Source organism: Talpa occidentalis, unplaced genomic scaffold (assembly GCF_014898055.3).
Source record: "Talpa occidentalis isolate TD23 unplaced genomic scaffold, MPIMG_talOcc4v2.1 talOcc4.12, whole genome shotgun sequence".
Lineage (NCBI taxonomy): Eukaryota > Metazoa > Chordata > Mammalia > Eulipotyphla > Talpidae > Talpa > Talpa occidentalis.
The window spans coordinates 52,271,491-52,294,327 of NW_023601212.1; the positions used below are offsets into that span (position 1 = coordinate 52,271,491).

A 22,837-nucleotide genomic window follows, 5' to 3' on the forward strand; every position below is an offset into this window, starting at 1 on the left:
ACTGCAAATTTATAACTCAATCTGATCCTCCAGCACCACCAGCACCATCTAAAACTCAACATAGTATTATATATTCTTCGATATGCCTTTAACCATAAATTTATGAAGACATGCTTATCAACTCAGGTGTTTTGAGTCTGGGGCAGAAATATTTGAAGGGAATTGCTTCTTAAAGTGGCCTTCAAAATGTATACAGTTTATATTTTGGGTTTGTTATAGTTTGCCTTTTCAAATAATTAAAAAATACTGTTTATTCATCTTTCTGATTTTGTTCTTACTTGCTTAAAAAAAAGAGGAAGCAGTAAGACTCAAGGACAGGAGGTTTCTCTCTCTCTCTGTCTGTCTGAAATATGGGTCTGGGTAACTTATTATTTAAGCATGTTTTCTGACTTCAAACTCATTGTTCTAATAACTAAACATTTACCTTTAATATGTTCTGTGAAAACAGTACTCTAGCTTTCCTCTTTAAGGCCACCTTAAGAAAAAAAAAAGAAGGGGAAAAAAAAAAAAAAAACAACCACCACTTCTGCAGCAACTGAAGTGATCCAGCCCACATTTTAGCCCCTCCTACCAAGGAGAAGCCTTTACTTTTCTTTGGTCCTGGGGCTGAAAAAAGGATCCTGACGGAAAACTAGAGGCACAAAGGAAGCGAGGAATCTCATGTAACTCTGGGAACTGTAAGCATTACATTTACTCTTCCCTGCTCAATCTCTGTCTCCCACCCTTTTAGCTTTGAGTGAATGCCTAACTTGCAAGGAAGAAGGAATACGGGAAACTTGGTATTCCCTACTTTGCAAAACCTGCTCGTTCCTTGCCTTTGAAAAAAGTCAGATCAGGGATCTTACTTCTTCACCAATGACCCTTTGCTTTCCCGGGTCTAAATCAATTCCCGGTGGAGTCGAAAGATGAGGGGGTTCCTTCAATGACAGCCCAGAGAGAGAAAAATTAATGTGAACATTCAAAAGGGCTGTGAGGTGGCTGTCTGCTCCACGTGACGCCATGTGGTGTCACCCACCCCCAGACTTGTACAGCCTGCTGTTTGACATCCCTAAGGATCTGTCTTGGCTAAGGAGTTTGGTGACTCATTTAACGTTTTAATTTAAAAAACAAAATGTCATTTGGGTTACAATTTATGTGTGGCAGAGTTAGGGGAAAGAAAGAGAATACTGAAATATGAATTGCTAGCCGGCTGGTATTCCTATTCTCCCTTCCCCTAATTTATTTGACGTGCCAGGAGACAAAAATCAAAACTAGATGTTGGAAAAAATTTAATCAAATAAGAAAGTTAAGTGTTGAATGTGGATATTATTTCAGTAATTTTGTTTTAAAGGAAGCAGTAAAAAAAAAGGCATTTGGACTTAAAATAATCGTGGTTTAACATATCTAAGTCTCCTATAATTTATGATCTTTTATCTTAAAAGTAATTTTCACCTCAACAACTAGAACAAGAAATGTTCTTCACACAGGTTGATAATGCCAAGGCATTTGGGGATACTGGAGGAATAATTCTGGGATGGATGTCAGTTAATTCTCAATTTAGGATGTTAGCAAATATGATCCTTTGGGTTCAAGGAGAATTTGTGTTTTGGGTTTTTTTTTCCCTGTTTGTTGTATAAATCTGGAATTGTAACCCAAGAGATATTTGCAGGCGATATTAGCAAAATATACCGTTAAAAGTTTTAATATTATATTCCAGAGTTCCTTAGCCAGTCAAGTTTAATGTTGGGTTAAAAAAAAAAAAACAACACACCAGGTATTTTGCTTCTTTTGCTGAGTGGAGGAACAGCTAATTTAAAATTAAGCAATAATTGTGAAATCCATAGAGAAGTGTTTAATCTGCATTTGCTCAAAGCAGCTTTACAAACTTCCGGTAGGGCAAGTGTATTTTATGGGACATGAAACTGCTTCTTTTTAACACTGGAAGACACCTTTGAAGTATTTTACATTTATACTTAATTAGGAAAACGGAAACTGTTAAATAGATTTTTTAATACCTGATAAAATTCATTCCATAGAGATCATTTGACTTGTGCTTTAATCCAACACTATCATCCCTTGTATCATCCCTTAGAAAGCAAAGTCATATAACCAAATCATTTATTTATTAAAAAAATGTTTCAGGAATTCAAAAAAAGAAGACAGAATTTGTTGCGGTTCCTTTTCATATAGTATGCGTTTTATTTACCGTCATTTCCCCCCTTCCCTTTCTCTATTGCGTATTTAATAGCTTTATTCTCAGTCCCCCCTCCACTTTTTAATCACAGATCATTTTACAAATTTTATGAAAGTTGTAGACCCCTCACCCAGGAGAATGCACACATGTTCTGCTGACATGCACAAATTTCAAAACACCTTTAGGAAGTTTTAAGAAAATCTGAAAACATTTCATGTCACGAGGAAACGAAATATTTCTTAGAACTTTGGAGTTTTCTGATATCAAATAATTGATTACCAAATCATTATACCTATAAGAACTTATTAGGCTTGCCATTGTATTTATTGTTAGTTGTCTATATTTACTGCTTTCATTCCCAAATTCCCAGTGCTGTTTTATAATGTTCTTGTTTATTACAAAGATAATTCATGCTCATTATTAAAATTTCATTAAATATAGAAATTGCAAAGAAGAGTAGGAAAGAAGTTACCTATAATCCTCCTGAGGGCTAATTACTTGTAAATGTCATTCATTCATTCTATCAACAAATACTACTGAGTATCTAGCATGAATCAGCATAAAGAGACCAGGAATTCATGTGTGTGTACCTCTTCATACTTCTAGATATTTTTTTCTACATGTGCATTCACATGTAGATTTTATGAAATTGTAATTACACTTGTTAAAAGATATATTGAGGAATATTACAAATTTTAAGAGTTTATTTGAGCAAATACTGACTTGGAGAGGGTAGTACTAAATCGGAAGTGATCTGGAAGTTTTCCCCTGCAAGCACTTGGGAGAAACCTTCACAGAAGAAAGGCTAAAACAAGTTAAGGAAAAAAATTGATCGACTATAGATCAACTTGGTTGGTTGGTTGTGATTGATTGTACTTAGGTTTCAATTTTGTAATCCTACAACATTAATAGACTTTAGATTTTGTGTTGTTTAGTCATGCCACCAAACACCAGTCTAAGGGCCTTCTTGCTTAATTAATTTAAGACACTATTCATGCTGTTTTATAACATGCTTCCTCTTCAATCATGAAATTTTCTGCTAAAACACCATTTTTTATACTTCTGCATTATTTTGATTTCATTCATAAACTAAATATTATTGAGTTCCTACTATGTGTCAGACTCTGTACTGGTAATGGCTGTCTGTCCCTGAGTAAAGCAGCATGATTCTCACCAGAAAGTAATTTTTATTCTTTGAAAATGTGTTGTCCAATTACAAATTGTTGGATACTTGGTAGTTTTCCACTATGGTAAATAATATTTCATCTAGGACCTCTTATATCAATGTTTATACACATGGTTAGATTCTTAAAAGTGTATTTTCCAGGTTCTAGCGAAAGTTTCACTACTTAGATTGTAAGGTCAGAGGCCAATTGTTTTACTACAATGTTATTTCTCAACTGTAAAATAGGAATAATAACAACAGTTGGATATTTGGAGGATTACCAAAAATATTTAGCAAAATATCATAGTATGTTATTGATTATTTTGTCAATTTACTTGTGAGAAAGAGTCTGTTTATAAGCAGCATAAGAGAGTAGAATTTCTCCAAATCACTCAAATAGAAAAAAAAAAGCAATAAAACTTAGATAATTATTACATGAAAACAGTGTCTGATTTAAATTTGCATTTCTTTCAGAAACAAAGTTGGACACTTTTCATCACAACCTCTTATGACATAAATTGTAAATTGCCTTTCCAATATCTCTAAAAAATTTTTTTATTTAATTTCTGATATGGTAAATATAAATACATGTAATTCACATAATCATAGGAGACCATAATAATTTTGAAGAGTGTTAGGGATCTTAACGTTAAAGGCCAAATTTTGAACTAAAAATAGAAATTCTATAAATATTGCTTTTCTTCACCATGGGGAATTTTCCATACTGTTACTTAAAACCCTTTTTATTAAATGGATGGGCTATGTAGAAAATGTAAGTGAGGCATTTTTAGTCTCTCAACAATCTATTCCACAAAATTGGGGAAACTGAAAAGGGTTCAAAGAAGATGGTAGTGTCTCCCACAGCCCTGGGAGTATCCAAACTGGTTTAATGTAGAGAAGACGGAGCTAAGACTAAGGGTTACATGACATTTTTTAACAAAGGTATTGTAAGAAAAATAAATGTCTATGTTAGTCAAGAACCAACTTGTAGAAAACAATTTAAGTTTTAGCAAACACTTCATGTTCTACTTCTTGACAAATAGGGCAGTAATAGTTGGGGGAACCAAAAAGTTGGTCCTGAAGTTCTTTCCTGAAGTTCAGTCAATAGAGCAGATGTTGTAGTCCTTTGATCCCATGGCTTGCCTGAGGGGGGAAAAATGTGCCCATTTTTTGTAAGTCTTGCTAGGTGGTTTTCAGTTGTTTTATTCCTTCTGGTTCTTAATCAACCCTTATAGCTTTCTTTGAAAATAGAGTTTTTCTCACCTTTCTATAAGTACAAAATAAGTTTAAATAATCCATTGTTAACCATAAGTAGATTTGCAAAGCTGCACTGCCAGTCCACTTATTTATTGAGTTCAAGTGATTCAGAGAAACTAAGCAAGCACCTCTAAGTGATCCCTACCAGAGTTTAACAGTTTACTTTTTTCACCTATTCAGGGAGTTTTCATGAAAACCAATTGCATGCTAGGCACTACATTTAGGACATACCTGGTTGAATAAGAGGGCTATGACCAACAGCCTCTTGGAATAGACAGATGATAATTTTTTAAAAAAAAAATTAGAGGTTTTACTTCCTTTTTTTTTAAGATTGATTGATTGATTGATTGATTGATTGATTTATATAAGCACAGGGTACAGTCAGAAGCACTGGAGGGTGAGAGAATTCACCAGAGCCAGAGCGGGGAGCAAAACAGGCATGACGAAGAAGTACACTGCTGAGGGGAGCAGCGGGCGTGGCAGGAGAGGTCTGCGCACCAGGAGAGGTCTGCGCGCCATGTGGGACCCTCGCCTGCGACCTGGGATCTAACCGGCACTGCAGAGGCTGCGGGCAGCTTTGCAGCCCAGCGCTCAACTGCTGTGCCACCGGGGAGGCCCTAGACGGATGATAATTAATATGTGAATCAGTTGCTACCTTTTTCTTAATCTTCATTTGCTTAGCTTCTGAAGTCTTCAGGGAAATGTAGGTATAACAGGTAACCATATATTTTGAACTAGAAAAAAAAGACCATAACATGTGTAATTTCACTATTCTGTAGTGCAAAAGGCTCACGTATTTATTATACTCAGCATATCCTTACTTAGATTTTCATTTTATTGTTTAATTTACAGTTGTTTTCTACTTATCCAATGAGGAGAAAATATCAGGGGCAAACTGTATTCCATTGCAGATAGCATTTTTTGCTTTAGATTGGTAAAGAACTTCACTCATTCCCACAGTAAACATATGAATTCATAAAGCAGGGAGAGATGCCGATAATGAAATTATTTCTTTATTTTAATAATTTTATTTATTTTTAAAATATTTTTTACATTGTTCTTCATTTTTTTACAATGTGTGCTTTCTCATCTCAGTTATAGTCCTTGTGAAAATCCCTCCACAAATTCACCGGTGCACCATCACCATAGTCCCTTGTGCTCTTCCCTTCTCCCCCCTGCAGAATGTCTCTGTTTATAGTTGTCTGTTGATTTTGATTTTCCTTTTATTATAATAACTTCCTTCCCCTCCCCCCCATGCCTTATTTGGATCCTCTACATTCCTCCTATAAGTGAAACCATCCGGTATATTTTTCTTTCTGGCTTATTTCACGGAGCATGATCCCTTCCATCTCCATCCATTTTGCTGTGAATGGCATGAGTTTATTTTTGATTGCTGAGTAATATTCCATTTTGTATATATCTCACATCTTCTTGATCCAATCATCTATTTTGGGGCATTTGGGTTGTTTCCATAACTTAGCTATTGTAAATAGTGCTGCAATAAACATAAGGGTGAAGGTGTCATTTTGAATTAATGTTTTTGTGTCCTGAAAATGAAATGATTTATTAATGTCCAAATCTTATGGTTTCCACTTTGAATTTTTATGTGTTTCAGTAGTTTCATGTTTGATGCTTGTTATTTAAGGCTGTCAGCCACTTCCTATTTGCATTAACATCAGAAAAACTGTAGAATATATAAACATAGGGCCTCCCTGGTGGCGCAGGCCATTGAGCACAGTGCTGTGAAGCTGTCCGCAGCCTCTGAAGCACCAGTTCGATCCTGGCCGGCCAGTGAGGGTCCCACATGGCACGGCAGACCTCCCCTGCCGTGACCGCTGCTCTCCTCAGCAGTGTATTTCGGTCAGTCTGCCTGTTCTGCTCCCTGCTCTGTCTCTAGTGAATCCTCTCACCCTCCCGAGCAGCTGGCCTCTACCCCAGTTCTTGTATAAATAAATAAATACATAAATCTTTCAAAAAATATATAAAAATAATAGCAATACAAAACATAACAAAGCAAAAACACAATTATAAACCAGAGACATCCTGCAGAGGAGAAAGGAGAGGGATCAGAGGGAGGAAGCGGGGAGCAGGGGGACTGTGGTGATGGTGCTCCGGTGCATTGGTGAAGGAAATTTTACAGGGACTACACCTGAGGGTCTGAGGAGGAAGCAAACATTGTTTACAAATGAAAAATGATGTAAAAAATAAAAAGAAAACTGTAGAAGAAAAAACAGAAAGTATACACATCCCCATGCACATTTCCATATTAACTCAGTTGTTCTGCTCTTACAACTAACATAACAAAGGAAGTTACACAACATTTAGGAATGATTGAACAAATCATGGATGATTTAGAATTCATTTTGTAACTATTTAACATTTTATGTTTACATATGCCACTCTAAGAAAATTAAGCATATGAGGATTTGTCCAGAATTACAAAATTGACACCTTATGAATTATAGAAGAGGTACCAACTTTATCAAAGGTTTTGCTGCCATTAAATAATAGCTCATTGTTTTAGAATATTCTTTTTAAAATTTTTTAAAGATTTATTTATTTATGCATACAAGAACCAGGGTACAGGCCAGTTGTGCGGGAGGGTGAGACGAATCACCAGAGACAGAGCGGGGAACAGAACAGGCAGACAGACGAAACACTGCTGAGGGGAGCAGCGGGCGAGACAGGAGAGGTCTGCCCCACCACGTGGGACCCTCGCCAGCCAGCGGGGATCAAACCCGTGCTATAGAGGCTGCAGAGAGCTTCACAGTGTGGTGCTCAACCACCTGCGCCACCAGGGGAGGGCCCGTTTTAGAATATTCTAAGTAGAATCCACAACGTCTGTGGTCTATGATTATTAATCCTGGCAGTTAGCAGGAATCTTTTTTTTATCAAAATGGTTACTCTGATCTTGGGTATATCATTACACAAAAAAATCATTATTATTTTACCTTTCAAAAAAATCCAGTAGCTATGGTGAGCCAAGAGCTCCTTTTTGGAGGTAAAAACTAACTTTATTTAGAAAATGGTTAAAAAATGGTTAGAAAATGGTTAGAAAATGGTTAGAAAATACACATGTGTACATTCATAATAAATAATACATAGGTCAGAGTTGACTGTTTCCTGCAAGTTGCCGCTAAAAACTTTAGGTCAACAATGGTTTCTGAGTTCAGACAGTAAATTGACACACTTCCTGTTTGCCCCACTCTTAATGCCTAGGGCTTTTAGATAAGCAAGTTGAATGCAGTAAAAAGGCAACAAGCTAGAATGTTAGACTTCTGGTGGAAGGAGATGTTCTTGTTGAATTCTTGCATCTGTAATTGGAAAAAAGAGAATGTCTGCCTGGGGTAGTCTGGGGGTAATTAAGTGCTATCCTCAAGTTTTCCTCAGGCGCTTTACTTTTTCAGGTATTGAAACCAAGGGGAACTATTTTGTGCACTTTTTACATGCATTTGATACAATATTATGAAAGTATGTAAAAAATTATAGAAAAGCAATCTGGAGGAGATTGTGTAAAGATGCATTTGGTTATGGAGATGTGTTATATAAACTTACTATAAATAAAAACTTAATATCCATCAGTCCCTGTATCTATCTCAAACCACAAACAGGTATCAACTTCCTTTCTATTCAACTTTCATGAAGAGACAGATAAATTTAAAATTGTTTGAGCTCATGAACTTAGACATCAAAGAGATAATATTAGAGCATCTCAACGATTTTTAATACAGTCTTCTAAACCACTGTTTTCAATGTATGATGGGAATTCAGGTTCAATTAATAACTCAAAGTATACCCTTCCTTCTTAAGTTGATGTTATCATCCTAGGAAGATTTTTCACGGCAAAAAGTCTAATTTAAAGTAGTATAGTGGTTATTCAAACTATTTATTTATTTATTTATTTAAAGCTTTTTTTTTTTTTTAAAGATTTATTTATTTATACAAGCACTGGGTACAGTCAGAAGTGCAGGAGGGTGAGAGAATTCACCAGAGCCAGAGTGGAGAGCAGAACAGGCAGAATGACGAAGTACACTGCTCAGGGGAGCAGCGGGTGCCAGGAGAGGTCTGGGGCCATGTGGGACCCTCGCTGGTGGCCGGGGATTGAATTGGCGCTGCAGAGGCTGTGGGGCAGCTTCGCAACCCAACGCTCAACCGCTGCGCCACGGGGGAGGCCCTATTCAAACATTTAATTCAAAATATTAAGATGTATATTTATTAAGTATATATGTAGCATATACACATAAGTATATAAGTATGTATATCTACATACATATGTATTTACATGTGTATTTACATACATATGTGTGTACAAACATATATTTATATTAAGTATATATCAAGATATATGCTTTGTACCAAATAGACTCATAATCTGCTACTTGGTACTTATTTTTTGAGGTGGTGATGACCAGGGGTTAATATTATAAAATCTATAAAAGTTCACAATATTTATATGGAATTTTTTTTCTTATCTTTCTTAGTGATTATGCTTCTGTTGGCAATGAGGAACAATAATCAATTTTATGAGGCTAATTTAGTGTGTGCAGAAATTCTTACTATCTGTTTAAAATATGTATTATACTGACAAATAGACTAGTAGAGAGTAACCTGGGAAGGTCACCTATAGGAAGGGTTTTCTGAGAGATAACATTTTAATACATATATATTTTTTTAAGATTTATTTATTTATACAAGCACTGGAGTACAGGCCAGAGGCACGAAAGGGTGAGAGGATTCACCAGAGACAGAGCGGGTAGCAGAACAGGCAGAATGACCGAAAGCACTGCTGAGGGGAGCAGCAGGCGCTACAGGAGAGGTCTGCTGTGCCATGTGGGTATCTCCCTGGACGGCCGGGAATTGAACCCTTGCAGCAGAGGCTGCGGACAGCTTCACAGCGCTGCACTCAACCTGCTGCGCCACTGGGGAGGCCCTTAATATATTTTTTTGAAGTAAATTTGCATTGTAACATTATGTTTCAGGTGTGCATCATTAAAAATCTACATGTGTATTATACCACATCATTAAGTTCACCATTAAAAGTCTAACTCTATCCTTCACCATACGTTTGACCCCATTTCCAGACTGACTCATCCCTTTCCCCCCTTTTCTCCTATTAACCATCAATTTGGTCTTAAAGTTTAAAAGTTTATTTTTGTTTTATTTAGTTCATTTTTTCTTTATGAACCACATATAAGTGAAATCATGTGGTGTTTATCTTTCTCCATCATACACTCTTTGTCCATTCATGTTGTTGCAAATGGCAGGATTCCTTTTTATAGCTGAGTAGTATTCCATTCTGTGCAAATTCATATTCTTTATCAATCATCTGTCAATGGGCATGGGCATTTGGGTGGTTTCCCACTCTTGGTTCTTATAAATAATGCTGCAGTGAACATGGGGGTGCATATATTTGAAAGGTAGAATTTAAGTCGAGATTTTAGGGTGAAAATTCAAATGTTGGAGGTAAATGCAATGAGAATGGTGTGGTTCAGACAGGCAACCCAAGTAGAGAACAGTTATTAGTCTGTCACAAGGCAAAAGAATTAGCTGGAAAAACAGGGATTAGGATGATAATCAATGAATCAAAGGAAGGAAAGTGATTCCAGAGACTCAAAGAGACTGAGTTAGATGAGAATCAAAAGTAGTGATGATTGCTTTTGGAAACTTGGAGGTGGTTAGTGATCTTGACTAAGCAGTTTCAGTGCAGTGGTGGGAGGGGAAGTGCTAAGAAAGTTGAAGAAGGAAGTAGATAGAAGACGAAGACTATGAGGACGTGGATACAGAGTGACGATCGCCTCTCAGAGAAATCTAAAAAAAAAAAATGGAGACATAAAAATGGAGACATGGAGGGGAAAGGAATATGAAGTAGAGGGAGACTGTCACCAGCTTGCCAGTCAAATTATCCTGTAGAAAATAAAATCTGATATTTAGAAACAAAGGCATGGCCATTAGAGTGAAGTCCCCAGGGAGAGAACAGCTTTTGCATCTAGATAGCCATGGGTGGAGTGAGGTCAATCACGGGAAGGAAGAACAACTCTGCTTCCTTTGTGACGGGGAGGAGTACCTATGTGCAGATTTGGCAGTGGGAAGATAGGAGTCTTCCTTCTGGCACTTTCTATTTTTTCAGTGGAAGGAGAGGTGATCACCAGCTAAAAGCAGGGGAGGGCGAGAATGTGAAATGAGAAGAAAAGTCATTTCTTAGAGTGGGAATGCAAGTTGACTTAAAAAGACACTGTGTGGGATTGAGAACCATTTTGGTCTAATTTTAGGCTCACTTCCTCAAAACTCAATCTGCCAGTTTAAGTAGTTTTTCTCCAGCTGTGTCAAAATGCTTGGAGCAAATCCAGAAAAGATGAAATGGTGGGGTTCTTCTAGAATGGGAGGTTTTATTTATTTTTTTATTTATTTATTTTTTAATAGAGGCATGCTTTTATTTATTTATTTATTTATTTGTTTGTTTGTTTGTTTTTTGTTTATACATGCACTGGGTACAGTCAGAAGCGCGGGAGGGTGGGAGAATTCACCAGAGCCAGAGCGGGGAGCAGAGCAGGCAGAGGGACCGAAGTACACTGCTGAGGGGAGCAGCGGGCGGCAGGAGAGGTCTGCGCGCCATGTGGGACCCTCCTGTGGTGGCCGGGGAGCAGCCGGGGATCGAACCGGCGCCGCAGAGGCCTCGGGCAGCTTCGCAACCCAGCGCTCAACCGCTGCGCCACCGGGGAGGCCCTAGAATGGGAGGTTTTAAAGAATAAGAAAAGCCTTAAAATGAAGCACCAGTGCACTAAGCAGAAAACAAAATAAATCACCTAAAACAAAATGCTTCCAAGCTTATGAATTCATGAGCTTATTGAATAGGGATTCCTTTTTTAATTTTTTAATTATTTTTGTTAAACAATATTTGCTTCCCCCCACCCCCTCAGATTGAGTCCCCATAGAATTTCCTTCCCCCAAGGCACTGGTGCCCCATCACCACAGTCCCCTATGCTCCTCCCTCCCTCCCTCTGATCCCTCTCCCTCCTCCCCTGCAGTATGTCTCTGGTTTATAATTGTCTTTTTTTGCTTTGTTGTGTTTTATACTGTTATTATTATTTTTTACACTTATGTCACTGAGCATAATTTTACACTTATGTCACTGAGCATAATTCCTTCTACCTCCATCCACGTTGCTGTGTATGGCATGAGTTTATCTTTTTTGAATGCTGAATAATATTCCATTGTGTATATATGCCACATCTTCTTGATCCAGTCATCTATTTTTGGGCATTTGGTTGTTTCCAGGTTTTACCTATTGTAAATAGTGCTGCAACAAACATAGGGGTACAGGTGCTCTTTTAAATCAATGTTTTTGTGTCCTTTGGGTAGATCTGAATAGGGATCATTTTATCTAACGTAATTATTGACTAGTTGGGAATATTCAAACCTGGGTTTGATTTCCTGTCTTTTTTCCTTTCAAACTCTTTGGCTTGTTATCCAAACAAAGGAATCTCAATGCCTCTACCTGTCCCAGGAGCCATTGTGCTGGGGTCCTTTTACTTTATATCCTAGCTGGTAGAATTACTGTTGTCATTTTAAGTTCTGAATGCTTAACAGCTACCTTACCTACCTTTATGGGATGCTTACCTCAGTTCCTGTGCCCCCATGTATGTCCACCCTTCATCTTTTTTTTTTTTAAAGATTTATTTATTTATGCATACAAGAACTGGGGTTCAGGCCAGAGTTGTGGGGGGTGAGAGGATTCACCAGAGACAGAGTGGGGAACAGAACAGGCAGACTGACTGAAATCACTGCTGAGGGGAGCAGCAGGCGAGTCAGGAGAGGTCTGCTGAGTCATGTGGGTAGCTCCCTGTCCAGCCAGGGATGGAACTCGTATTGCAGTGGTTGGCAATAGCTTGATAGCACTGTGTCTTTAACTTCTGCAGCCCCAGGGAGGCCCAGCATACATAAATATTATTTAAGTGATCTACTAAACCACTGTGAACTCTTTGTATTTCAGTATAGTTGGCTTCTTTTGTAATCCAATGTTTTTATTTAATGAACTTAATGTAAAACTATATAAAGGGGTGCCTGGCTTACCTGACTGCCAAAGGAGTCTATAGAACATAAAAGACTGAGTATCTTAGAAGTGTACTCTCCTCGGATGCATGCTTTCTTTTTACAGCACTTGTAACCCTGCAAAAGTCTGCGTTTCGCACACAATGGAATACTATTCAGTTCTAAAAAAGATGTGATCTTGCCATTTGCAGCAACATTGACTGTGATAGAGAAATGTCAGAAATAGAAAGACAAATACCAGATGATCTCACTCATATGTGAAGCTTAAAGAAACAAAAGAAATGAGTACACAAAACTAAACCTAAGCTAACCCTAGAAATAGAACTTTAGAATTGAAGCGACTAGAAGGGAGAGGGATGGGAAGCAAAATGGGAAGGGGGCCCCATGGATTAAGGTGGGGGATTATGGGAGCCCCAGTGGTACGTGCAGTATGGTCACATACATCTGAAGTGCAGTATGGTCACATACACTCCTAAATCATATACAGTTATGTGTATGATTATGTTATCTCAAAACCAAAAAATACAATTAAACTTAAACCAAACAAAAGTGAATTGTCATTTACAGTGTCAAGAAACACATTTCAAAAACTTCTTACTGTCTGAAAAAGAAATGGTGATTTGAATTCCTATCACATGTTATACATTCCAGATCTTGTATATGCTTCTCTTATGTAGCTGCTGAACCTCACAATATTGTCTATCATGGGGCCATGCAGGGCACCTCTGATTTCTCCACACTTTCACCTACTTACCTTTTTCTGTTAATTTTCTCTGCCTGAAGATCAGAGTCAACATTCTTTTTTTGATCAAGAAGATGTGGTGTGTATATATTGAATTGTTGGAAAAGTCATGACACATTTTTGCTTGAAAAACATAGAAAAATATGTGGTGGCTTTTCCCACAACCCAATATAATGGACTATTACTCAGTGATCAAAAAAGATACACTCATGCCTTTATGGCAATATGGATGGAGCTGGAAGGGATAATGCTAAGTGAAATAAGTCAGGAAAAATACTGGACAGTGTCATTAGTATGTTGAGCATAGAGAAACCAAACTGTGGGTCAGATAAAAGCAAGCTTAAAAACTAACCCTTGAAAGCTGACTATAGAACTGGAGCATTCAAAGTGGAGAGGATGGAGAGAAGGGTTAGAACAAAGAAGGAAGGAAACACAATGGACTACAGTGGAGGGGCTGTGGGAGATTCAGCGGTGGGTGTACTACAGTGGTGATTCCTGAGTGGGGATCCTCATGTTACCTCAATTTAGAAAATACATTTATTAAAGTAAATCCCTATTCTAAAATATCAACCTCGTGGCTGACTGAAATACTGTGTTAGTTGAGGAGCAAAACAATTCCCAAATGTTGATAACTTCATTCAGTAATAAAATGACTCTCATGAAACATTTCAGTCAGAATGACGGCTTTCCTGGGTGTTTTCCCTGGATTGTTTACTTTAAAAAACAGATATGGCTTTCCCCACTGTGGCAATCTTGAGTAAGTCCTGAAAAAAGGCAGCAAGGAGGGAGCGGAATCAGTCACAACAAACTAAACTCTTGGGGGGGCGGGCATATTTTCAGTCTTTCAGACTTGCCTAGAGAAAGAAAGTTATAGAATTAATATGCTCTCAAAACACCCTCTTTTTTCTAGCTTTTGTGCTACTCATTGTTAGATATACTTCAAAAAGTTGATGTGAGTGCATTACCATTATCTTTCTTAAGTGGAAGGTAAAATATTTTCTTTTCTGAAAATGAGCATATTTTATTTAACACTGTCAATGTGATATTTTGCTATAAAGGTCTGTGCAGGGTGATGAATTTTTATAAATATCTAGTACTTGTAAGAGAACAAGTTATAACTATGATTCAAGCCTAGAAAAATACAATAGATGAAAATGACTTCTTTTCCACTTTATTTGTGTAATCATAGAGAAATATTCATTTTTAAGCTTCTCTCAAATGCCTATCTTGAGCCTGTTTTATACCACCAAATAATAACTTGGCAGCTAAAATTTGTGACTCTTACACCCTTTTGGTCTGAGTATGTGAAGGAGGTGAAGGGGAAGAAGGGAGCATAGAAAGGACAGAGACCTGGATGAGAATGAAAATACAGATTCAGCTGTCCCTGAGCTGCGTAAACTCAGCCAGTTTACACATTTGTACAATGGTTTTCTGTCTAGGTGTTGATTATGAGTATTTCTTCCAACTCCAGAAATTCATGATATGAAAATATAGCCAGAATGGCAACTTGTTTTTGGCAACCAAGAAGTGAGACAATGGAAAATAACAGCAAACCAGCTGGTTAAGAAAAGAAAACTGGCTCGGAAGTGAGGAGACATTCTTGTTTGCTTCGTAATACAGCATGTGAAACTGGGCCAGCCAGTTTCCTAGCCCTTAAAATAGACAGGTTCACCTGAATCAGTCCTTCCCAATCCTAAAGCAGTAAAAGCAACTATGTTATGTGCTGTGTTTCATTTCTATAGAATGTGTGTGGGGGTGTGGGTGCTTTTTAAATAACAAAACCAGGGAGGCTGGCTCATCTAAAAAGATGCTGTGTGGTCTCTGTGTGCTCACCTCTCCTTTATCACCTCCACAGTCCTACTTAGCTGCATGTCACATCACACCTGGTCCTCCCTTCCTCTCTCCAGTATCACCTATCTCTATTAATAATTGTTTGTTCTTTGTTTAACTGCTATGGGTTTGTGTTATCAAAATATGTTATAAATTGAATTTCATCCCCATCCCTAAATTCAGATTCATTCACTGAAGCCCTAACCCCTCCCCATGCTCCCATCTCAGAATGTGACTATATTTGAACATAGGACAGTTTAAAGAAGTAATAGAGTTAAAATGAGACCCTTACAAGAAGAGGAAATTTGGAAGCACAAAGAGACAATAGGGCTTCATGGGCACGGGAGAGACCATGTGAAGACAGAAAGAGAGAGGCTGCAGGAGAAAATAAGCGTGTAAGCCACTTTGATCTTGGACTTAACAGCTTCTAGAACTGTGAGAAAACAAGTTTCTATTGTTTCAGATACCCAGTGTATCTTAAACATTTTATTACTTGATAGCTCTAGGAAACTAATACAAAGCTGACTTCTAGCACAGCAAATTAATACAAAGCATCCCTTTCATCAGAGCAAATTCATACACAGTGTCACTTCCATCATACCACTCCTGGCTAAGTCTCTTTCATAATGTTGTTGCTTACTGTATAATGTTTCAGAATTTCTGTCTGTCCTTTGGGGTCTTTGTGGAGTGGCAGCATGATACAGAAAGAATTTAGTAGGCAGATGATCAGGGTTCTAAGGTGAGCTTAGGCATTGGTAACCTGCATGACTGGGGGTGGGGGCGGAGGGGGGGGAATTTCTTAGCTTTCTGGTAGACAAATATTCTAAAATGTGTGCTTCTGTGACTCTCTGTCTCAATTTGAGTTGTCAGTAGGACAAATCATTTGACCTTTCTAAACCTGTTTGTCTCAAATGGTGCTAATAATCCCTTCCTTGTTATGAAGATGAGATGAGATGGTGTACCTCACTTAGTGCAGCACCCAGAACCTGGAAATACTGAAAAATGGGAACTTTTCAAATTAGTGATTGCTAGGATCTGTTCTAGTTGGTCATTCTAGGTTCTAGAAATGAGCTCTACTTCCCAGTATTTCTCAACAGAAGTCCTCATCTATGGTCTGGTCAGTTTCCCCCATTTGACCTTGCACATTCTGAAGTTTGTTCATGTGGTCACTCTGGGCCCTGCAGGAATCCAGACAGGATACAGAACTTGTCTGCTGCTGTGTACAGCTCCAGATATACACTCTAAATGATGGGAATACTGTATCTGATGCATTTTGAAGGTTTGAGTTTCTTCCACTTTGCCTTGCAGAGAGACTGATATCAATCCCTGTTTTCGCTAACTGAAAGAAATCCAAAGAGGATTTTTGCTTTTATGACAAAAGTCAAAGGCAAAAATAGTGTTTAGCATTGGTTTTGCCCCAGCCATATGAGAGACAAGCAGCACCCTGAGCAGTGAGAGTGACCCCATCACACTCCTTCCCTAGAACTGCTCTCTATAGGTTGTGATTTTTACCATAACATTCCTATTTTTACTCTAAGTTAGTTCTATTTTAGGTTTTATGTGCTATTTGGTGTGATCTTTAGATTATTTATTGGCACAAGTGAATAGTAATTTTTGGCATAAATGAATAGTAATTACTTCTTTGTTTTGTGCAACTTTGACACAGGTTTTCAAAGGAATCTCTACATTCAGATACTGGGGAAAACCTGTATAGTATATAACATTGTGATAAGAGATACCAAGGAGAATTAAATGGGTCCTAAGCAGGTAGATAAATTAAGAGATAGTTCACTCAAAGAGGAGTTCAGGAAGAATCCTGAAGAATAGAAGAGGGAGGGCCTCCCTTGGTGATGCAGGGGGTTGAGCACAGCACTATGAGGCTGTCCGCAGCCTCTGCAGTGCCGGTTCGATCCCCACTAGCCTCGGAGCAACCCACATGGCAAGCAGACCTCTCCTATCTCACCCGCTGCTCCCCTCAGCAGTGTATTTTGCCAGTCTGCCTGTTCTGTTCCCTGTTCTGTCTCTGGTGAATCCTTTCATCCTCCCGGCATCTGGCCTGTACCCCGGCTCTTATATAAATAAAATAAATCTTTAAAAAAAATAGAATAGAAGAGGGAACGACTAAACTATGGAAGGTCCAGACTGAGGTGAAACGGAGTTGCCCCAGGATGGCAGCAGCTTCCTGCTCAAAGCCTTTTCCTCAAGGGAATGTTAGCCTTTACCCCTTCTATACATCTTTGCCCATTCATGATTTCAATATCAGCTCAGTCATTTATCTTTTCTGTCAAGCTTTTCCAATTCTAAACCATGAAATCTTTCCTTTCTCTGAAACTTTAGTAGCTGGTCTGTTTAAATAAATAGCTTTCAATGATACAAATTGGAGAGATAAAGGAACAGTGTTAGAGACCTGGAGATAAAAATAGCATAGAAAAAGGCAATCCAAAGTGAAAATGTTGTAGAGCAACCCCGATAGAAAACGGGGTGCCTGACTGTGGGTCCTCACCCACGCGCTTAAAAGGACTTATCAATGCTCTACTGCAGGCACATGTGAAAGGTTAATAAAAGGTTTATTTACAAGGGAAAGGGAAATGAGGAAATGGTGTAACTTGGAAACCACGTTGGGCGCCAAACTGTTGTAGAGCAACCCCGATAGAAAACGGGGTGCCTGACTGTGGGTCCTCACCCACGCGCTTAAAAGGACTTATCAATGCTCTACTGCAGGCACACGTGAAAGGTTAATAAAAGGTTTATTTACAAGGGAAAGGGAAATGAGGAAATGTACAGCTCTGGGAGAAAAGTAGGAGACAAAGTTTTAAATGAGTCCTACCCGATCCGCCGCTCAGGAATCCCAAAATGGCGCTCTCAGAGTTGGCCGCCAGCCAGGAGCGGTGAAGCCAGGAGGCGAGCGATCGCGAGCCAGAGAGAGAGCAAGGCCTACGTGTTTGGTTTTTATATCCAACCTGGCTGCCCAACTCCACCCTCAGGTCCCAGCCACCCTCCCCTTGGTGGTGATGGGATTTGTCTTTCCCAATGTCCTGATGGCTTTAGTCTGGAGTGGGGGTGGAGTCCACAAAGCCTGTATGAGATTATCTCAGGACATCCTTTCCCCCTAACAAAAAGAGTGGCCATCGGGATGGGAATCGGGTGAGATTTACTGTGGGATATGTGAGGTGGTTTCCATCAGACTTAGGCTTTTATACTTTTTTAGGACCAAGGAAGTTCTCTCAACATGTTTTCTGTACTAAATAGAGTGTATGGTTTGAGAGACATTTCTAGTATACAGCAGCTCATTTACCATCAGAATTTCTATTATCTTCATTTCTCTATGCCTGTTGTGATATTAAACGTTGTTGAGCCTAAGTTTCAGAAAAAACACTAACAAAATAATTCAGAAATTTAAAACTTTAGTAACATTGTAGTAACTATATAACATATAAAACTATTTAAGACAAAAAAATGTTGATGGAAACAATAACATACTGGCCATTTTGCTTTTAGAATGTCTTTCTAGACCCAGAATGACTAAAAAAACTTGGTAGTTGGAAGCAGACACATCAGTGACTGCATATTTTTTTACTTTTAATTTTTTTTTTTTAAAGATTTTATTTTAGTTATACAAGAGCTGGGGTACAGGCCCGATGCGCAGGAGGGTGAGACTATTCACCAGAGACAGAGCCAGAGCAGAACAGGCAGACTGACGAAATACACTGCTGAGGGGAGCTGCGGGTGAGACAGGAGAGGTCTGCTTCGCCATGTGGGACTCTTGCTGGCCGGCAGGGATCGAACCCGCACTGCAGAGGCTGTGGACAGCTTCACAGTGTGACGCTCAACCGCCTGTGCCACCAGGAAGGCCCTTTTACTTTTAAATTTTGCTGACTCAGAACCAGCAGCATTTCTTAAATCTCTTTTAACTCATTTTTAATATGAGAAAGTATTTGTTCTTTATACTAAAAGTGCTCCAGAAATTTGCATACTTAAATTTCTTAAAAATTTCCTGAGAGCCAAATAAGTCTCAGGAAATTGAGGCTGTTTAGAGAAAGGCAGCTTCATAAACAAAAATAACAATAGCAAAGGGCAATTTTGTGTATTTATGCCCTCCTAGGCACTGTGCTTGATAACTTAGATACATTTTCTCATTTCCTCCTCCCGCTGTCTCTATGAGCTGTGGAGACCATTTTCGCCATATTACAGATAAGGAAATTGAGGTCCAAGACCAAAACAGTCAGAGAAAGGGCACAGACCTGAATTTAGAGCAGTTAGAGAAACCTGCCATTACTTCACTGTGGAGCCTCCCGTTCCCTCCCCTGCTCTATTGCACAGTGAAATGAGGGAATGAGGAAAGGATCCTTTGCATTCCTCGCCTCCTTCCCTCCAGATGCCACAGACCTAATAATAGCCCTTCTTTTCCTGTTGTCCTATCACTCTTCGCAGGGAGAGAGAATTGACAAAACACTCTAGTCTGTGTTTTTGATTCTTGGTCACTTTTCCCAAAGAGGTTGCTCTTGCCCTGACTGCATGACTGGAAGCGTTTTGGACAGACCACACACTATGAAAGCCAACAGCTGCGTTGTATAGGCAAGTACGTGTTGGAAAGTGCATCCAGATTTCCCTCTCATTACAGGAAGTTTCTCATGACTGGGCAGCCAAAAAGGAAAGAAAAGAGAAGGGGAAAAATAAATTGTGAGCTTTGTATCTCTTGCTTCAGACTTAAAAGACTGTACACTCACCAAGACTGGTTATTCAACTTAGTTATTAAAAAAAAAAAAAAAAAAGAAAACCCCAGCTACTGTTTATGAGCATTCGTGCTGGTGGTTGTGTAACTTAGGTTTCCAGGACTGAGCTAATTGTGAGGGGGAAACATTTTCCTCGTGTTTCATGTGGCTAGCCAGACAGAGAAATACCTTAATTTAGCAGAAACCTAAAATATGGCTGTTGCTACTATAGACAGTTTTTTGGGGGTTTCTTTTTTTGGGGGCAAGGATGAGTCAGTGCCTTTTTGTAACTGGAATTGAAAATTGAAAATGCCATCACTGTCTGACAACAATGACCAATGGTTTCATGCAGATGAAAGTGAATTTTACCCATAATTTTCCCATATGACTCTTTTGTTATTTCTTTTGAACATAATTTTAGAATGAAAATTGTACATGTAAATTAGATCTATCCACATGTGTTGGATTTTTTGAATAGCTTTTTATATTTCTGAAATAATTTAAGTAATAGCAAAAATATCACAAAGCATTCTCACGTCTTTTGTCTAGATTTCCCCAATGTTGTATCTTATATCACCATAATACAGTAAAAAACCAGAACACTGACACTGGTGTTGGTGTTGTTATATCTTATATCACCATAATACAGTATCAAACCAGAACACTGACATTGGCGTAATGCTATTAACTAAACTGTAAATTTTATTTGGATTTGATCAGACTTTCAAATGTGTTAGACTTTATCCAGTGTGACAACCTCTCCTTTTGATTGGAGTGTTCCGTTCACTCAAATTTAAAGTGATTATAGTTGTGATTGGATTTTCATCTGTCATTTTGCTTTCTGTTTACAGTTTGTCTCTTTTTCATTTTTTGTTCTTCTGTTCTACTGCCAATTCTAATCTGTTTATCCTCTCTAGTAAATTATTCATTTCAATTATTGTTTAACTCCAGAGTTTCCATTTGGTTATTTTTTCCTATTGTCTATATATCTTCATATATATCTACTGAATATATGTGTGTATATATATATATATATATATATAATATATCCATTTTTATTTGGTATTTGGTATGCTGGCATGCCATACTTTAATTATTTAAGCATGGTTTTGTTTAGTTCTGTGAACACACATGTAACAGATATTGTGAAATATTTGTCTGCTGAGTTCATAGCCTAGAGTCTCTGAAAGATAGTTATTATTGACTGCATCTCCCACCTGCCCCCCAACACCCCATTGTATGGCTCATATTTTCCTGGTATTTTTGTTTGTTTTGTTATTGCTTTTACTGCAAACTGGAAATTTTAGATTATACATTGTAGCAAGTGTGGATTCTGATCCCCTCTGGAAAGATTAGTATTGCAGTTTGTTTGCTAGTGACTTCCTCAGCTTCTTCTCTAGAGTCTTCCCCAACAATTTCCACCTCTGATGTTTCAGCTCACTTTTTATATTTCATTCTTATTTTTATTTTTAAACCTGGTTTCCTAAGGGCTGCTTCTGGGTAAGCATAGCTAGGCTGTCAGCCAGTGATTGCTCTAAGGTTTACTTAAACACCTTAGATAAGCAAGTCTTTTCCCCATTGATATTTAATATACATATGACTTGCACTTTCAAGTACAAGGGAAATTACATTCCTACCAAGCTTTTACTTTATGCATTTATAACACATCACACAGTCTACCCCTTTACATTTTTGGGGGGAAACATGTAGTCAAGAACATTATTTAACTCTAAAGTCCTATACATACTTTAGAGTTAAATAATGTTCTATACATACTTAAATGTTCTATACATACATAAAGTCCTATACATACTTCATTGGTGCTAAAGAATTGGAATAGTAGAACTATGAGCAGGACTTTGAAAGAGCTTATTGTTGCTCGTTTGTTTTGGAGAGTGCATTCTTGGAGTAGAACTCTTTTTCCCTTGGTGAGGAGATCTGTAGGAAATATATCTCCTAACCCCCAATCAAGAGAGGGACCTTTAAAGATACTAAGAAAGCTTATCAGAAGGGTTGTTTTTTAGTTTGTTTATTTGAAAAATAAATGTTTACCGGAGGATTTAATATGTGTCTTCAGTATTAGTCTGGTAACACTTAAGAAATACGGGGTGGGGGCCTCCCCTGGTGGCGCAGGCAGTTGAGCGCCGTGCTATGAAGCTGTCCGCAGCCTCTGTAGCGCTGGTTTGATCCCGGCCAGCCAGCGAGGGTCTCACATGGCACAGCAGACCTCTCCTGTCTCGCCCACTGCTCCCCTCAGCGGTGTATTTTGTTAGTCTGCCTGTTCTGTTTCCCACTCTGTCTCTGGTGAATCCTCTCACACTCCCACACATCTGGCCTGTACCCCAGTTCTTGTATAAAATAAATAAATAAATCTTTTTTAAAAAGAAAGAAAGAAAGAAAGAAATACGGAGGGGCATGAGTGACAGAATAGAGTTTCATTTGGGGAAGTAATTGTGCTCTTATAGTCTGTTGGAAGAAAGGAAACATGAGTATTGTCCATGGACTAAAGAGACCCTGGAATGAGGTCTTAAATCTTGTACAAGGGGTTTACTGCTAGAGCAAAATACCCTTAGAAGAAGATCTATAGAAGAACCATAGGATACACTGCAGAAGAAAATACCAGACCCAGCTAAAACAGAAATGCATTTGTATATGTCAGAGGATACAGGGAAGAGATCTCAAAACTAGAGTAGTTCAGAAGAATCTACCAAAGCATCCATGAGAGAAAAAAATCAGCTGTAATATGTGCCAGGTCCAGAGAATACAAAGTCAGCTTATAACAGTACTGTAAAATAACTTTTTTGTTGTTGTTCCCATCACTTCAATCTTTTCCAGCCACAAGGGATTAAAAACCAGAGTTATCAATCTTAGCAGGGCTGGACTATACACAGAGTGGAAGGGGTCAATGA

General features: G+C 38.4%; 1 protein-coding gene across 1 annotated transcript in view; it reads left to right on the plus strand.

Annotated features, from left to right (window-relative positions):
• The first annotated feature begins 548 nt into the window (after positions 1 to 548).
• The window catches only part of PLA2G4A (phospholipase A2 group IVA), a 150,558-nt gene continuing 128,269 nt past the window's right edge, over positions 549 to 22,837 (plus strand). Inside the window, exon 1 of the mRNA XM_037506320.2 lies at positions 549 to 677. The gene's annotated coding sequence lies outside the window, so the exon portion shown is untranslated. The remainder of the gene's footprint in view (positions 678 to 22,837) is intronic.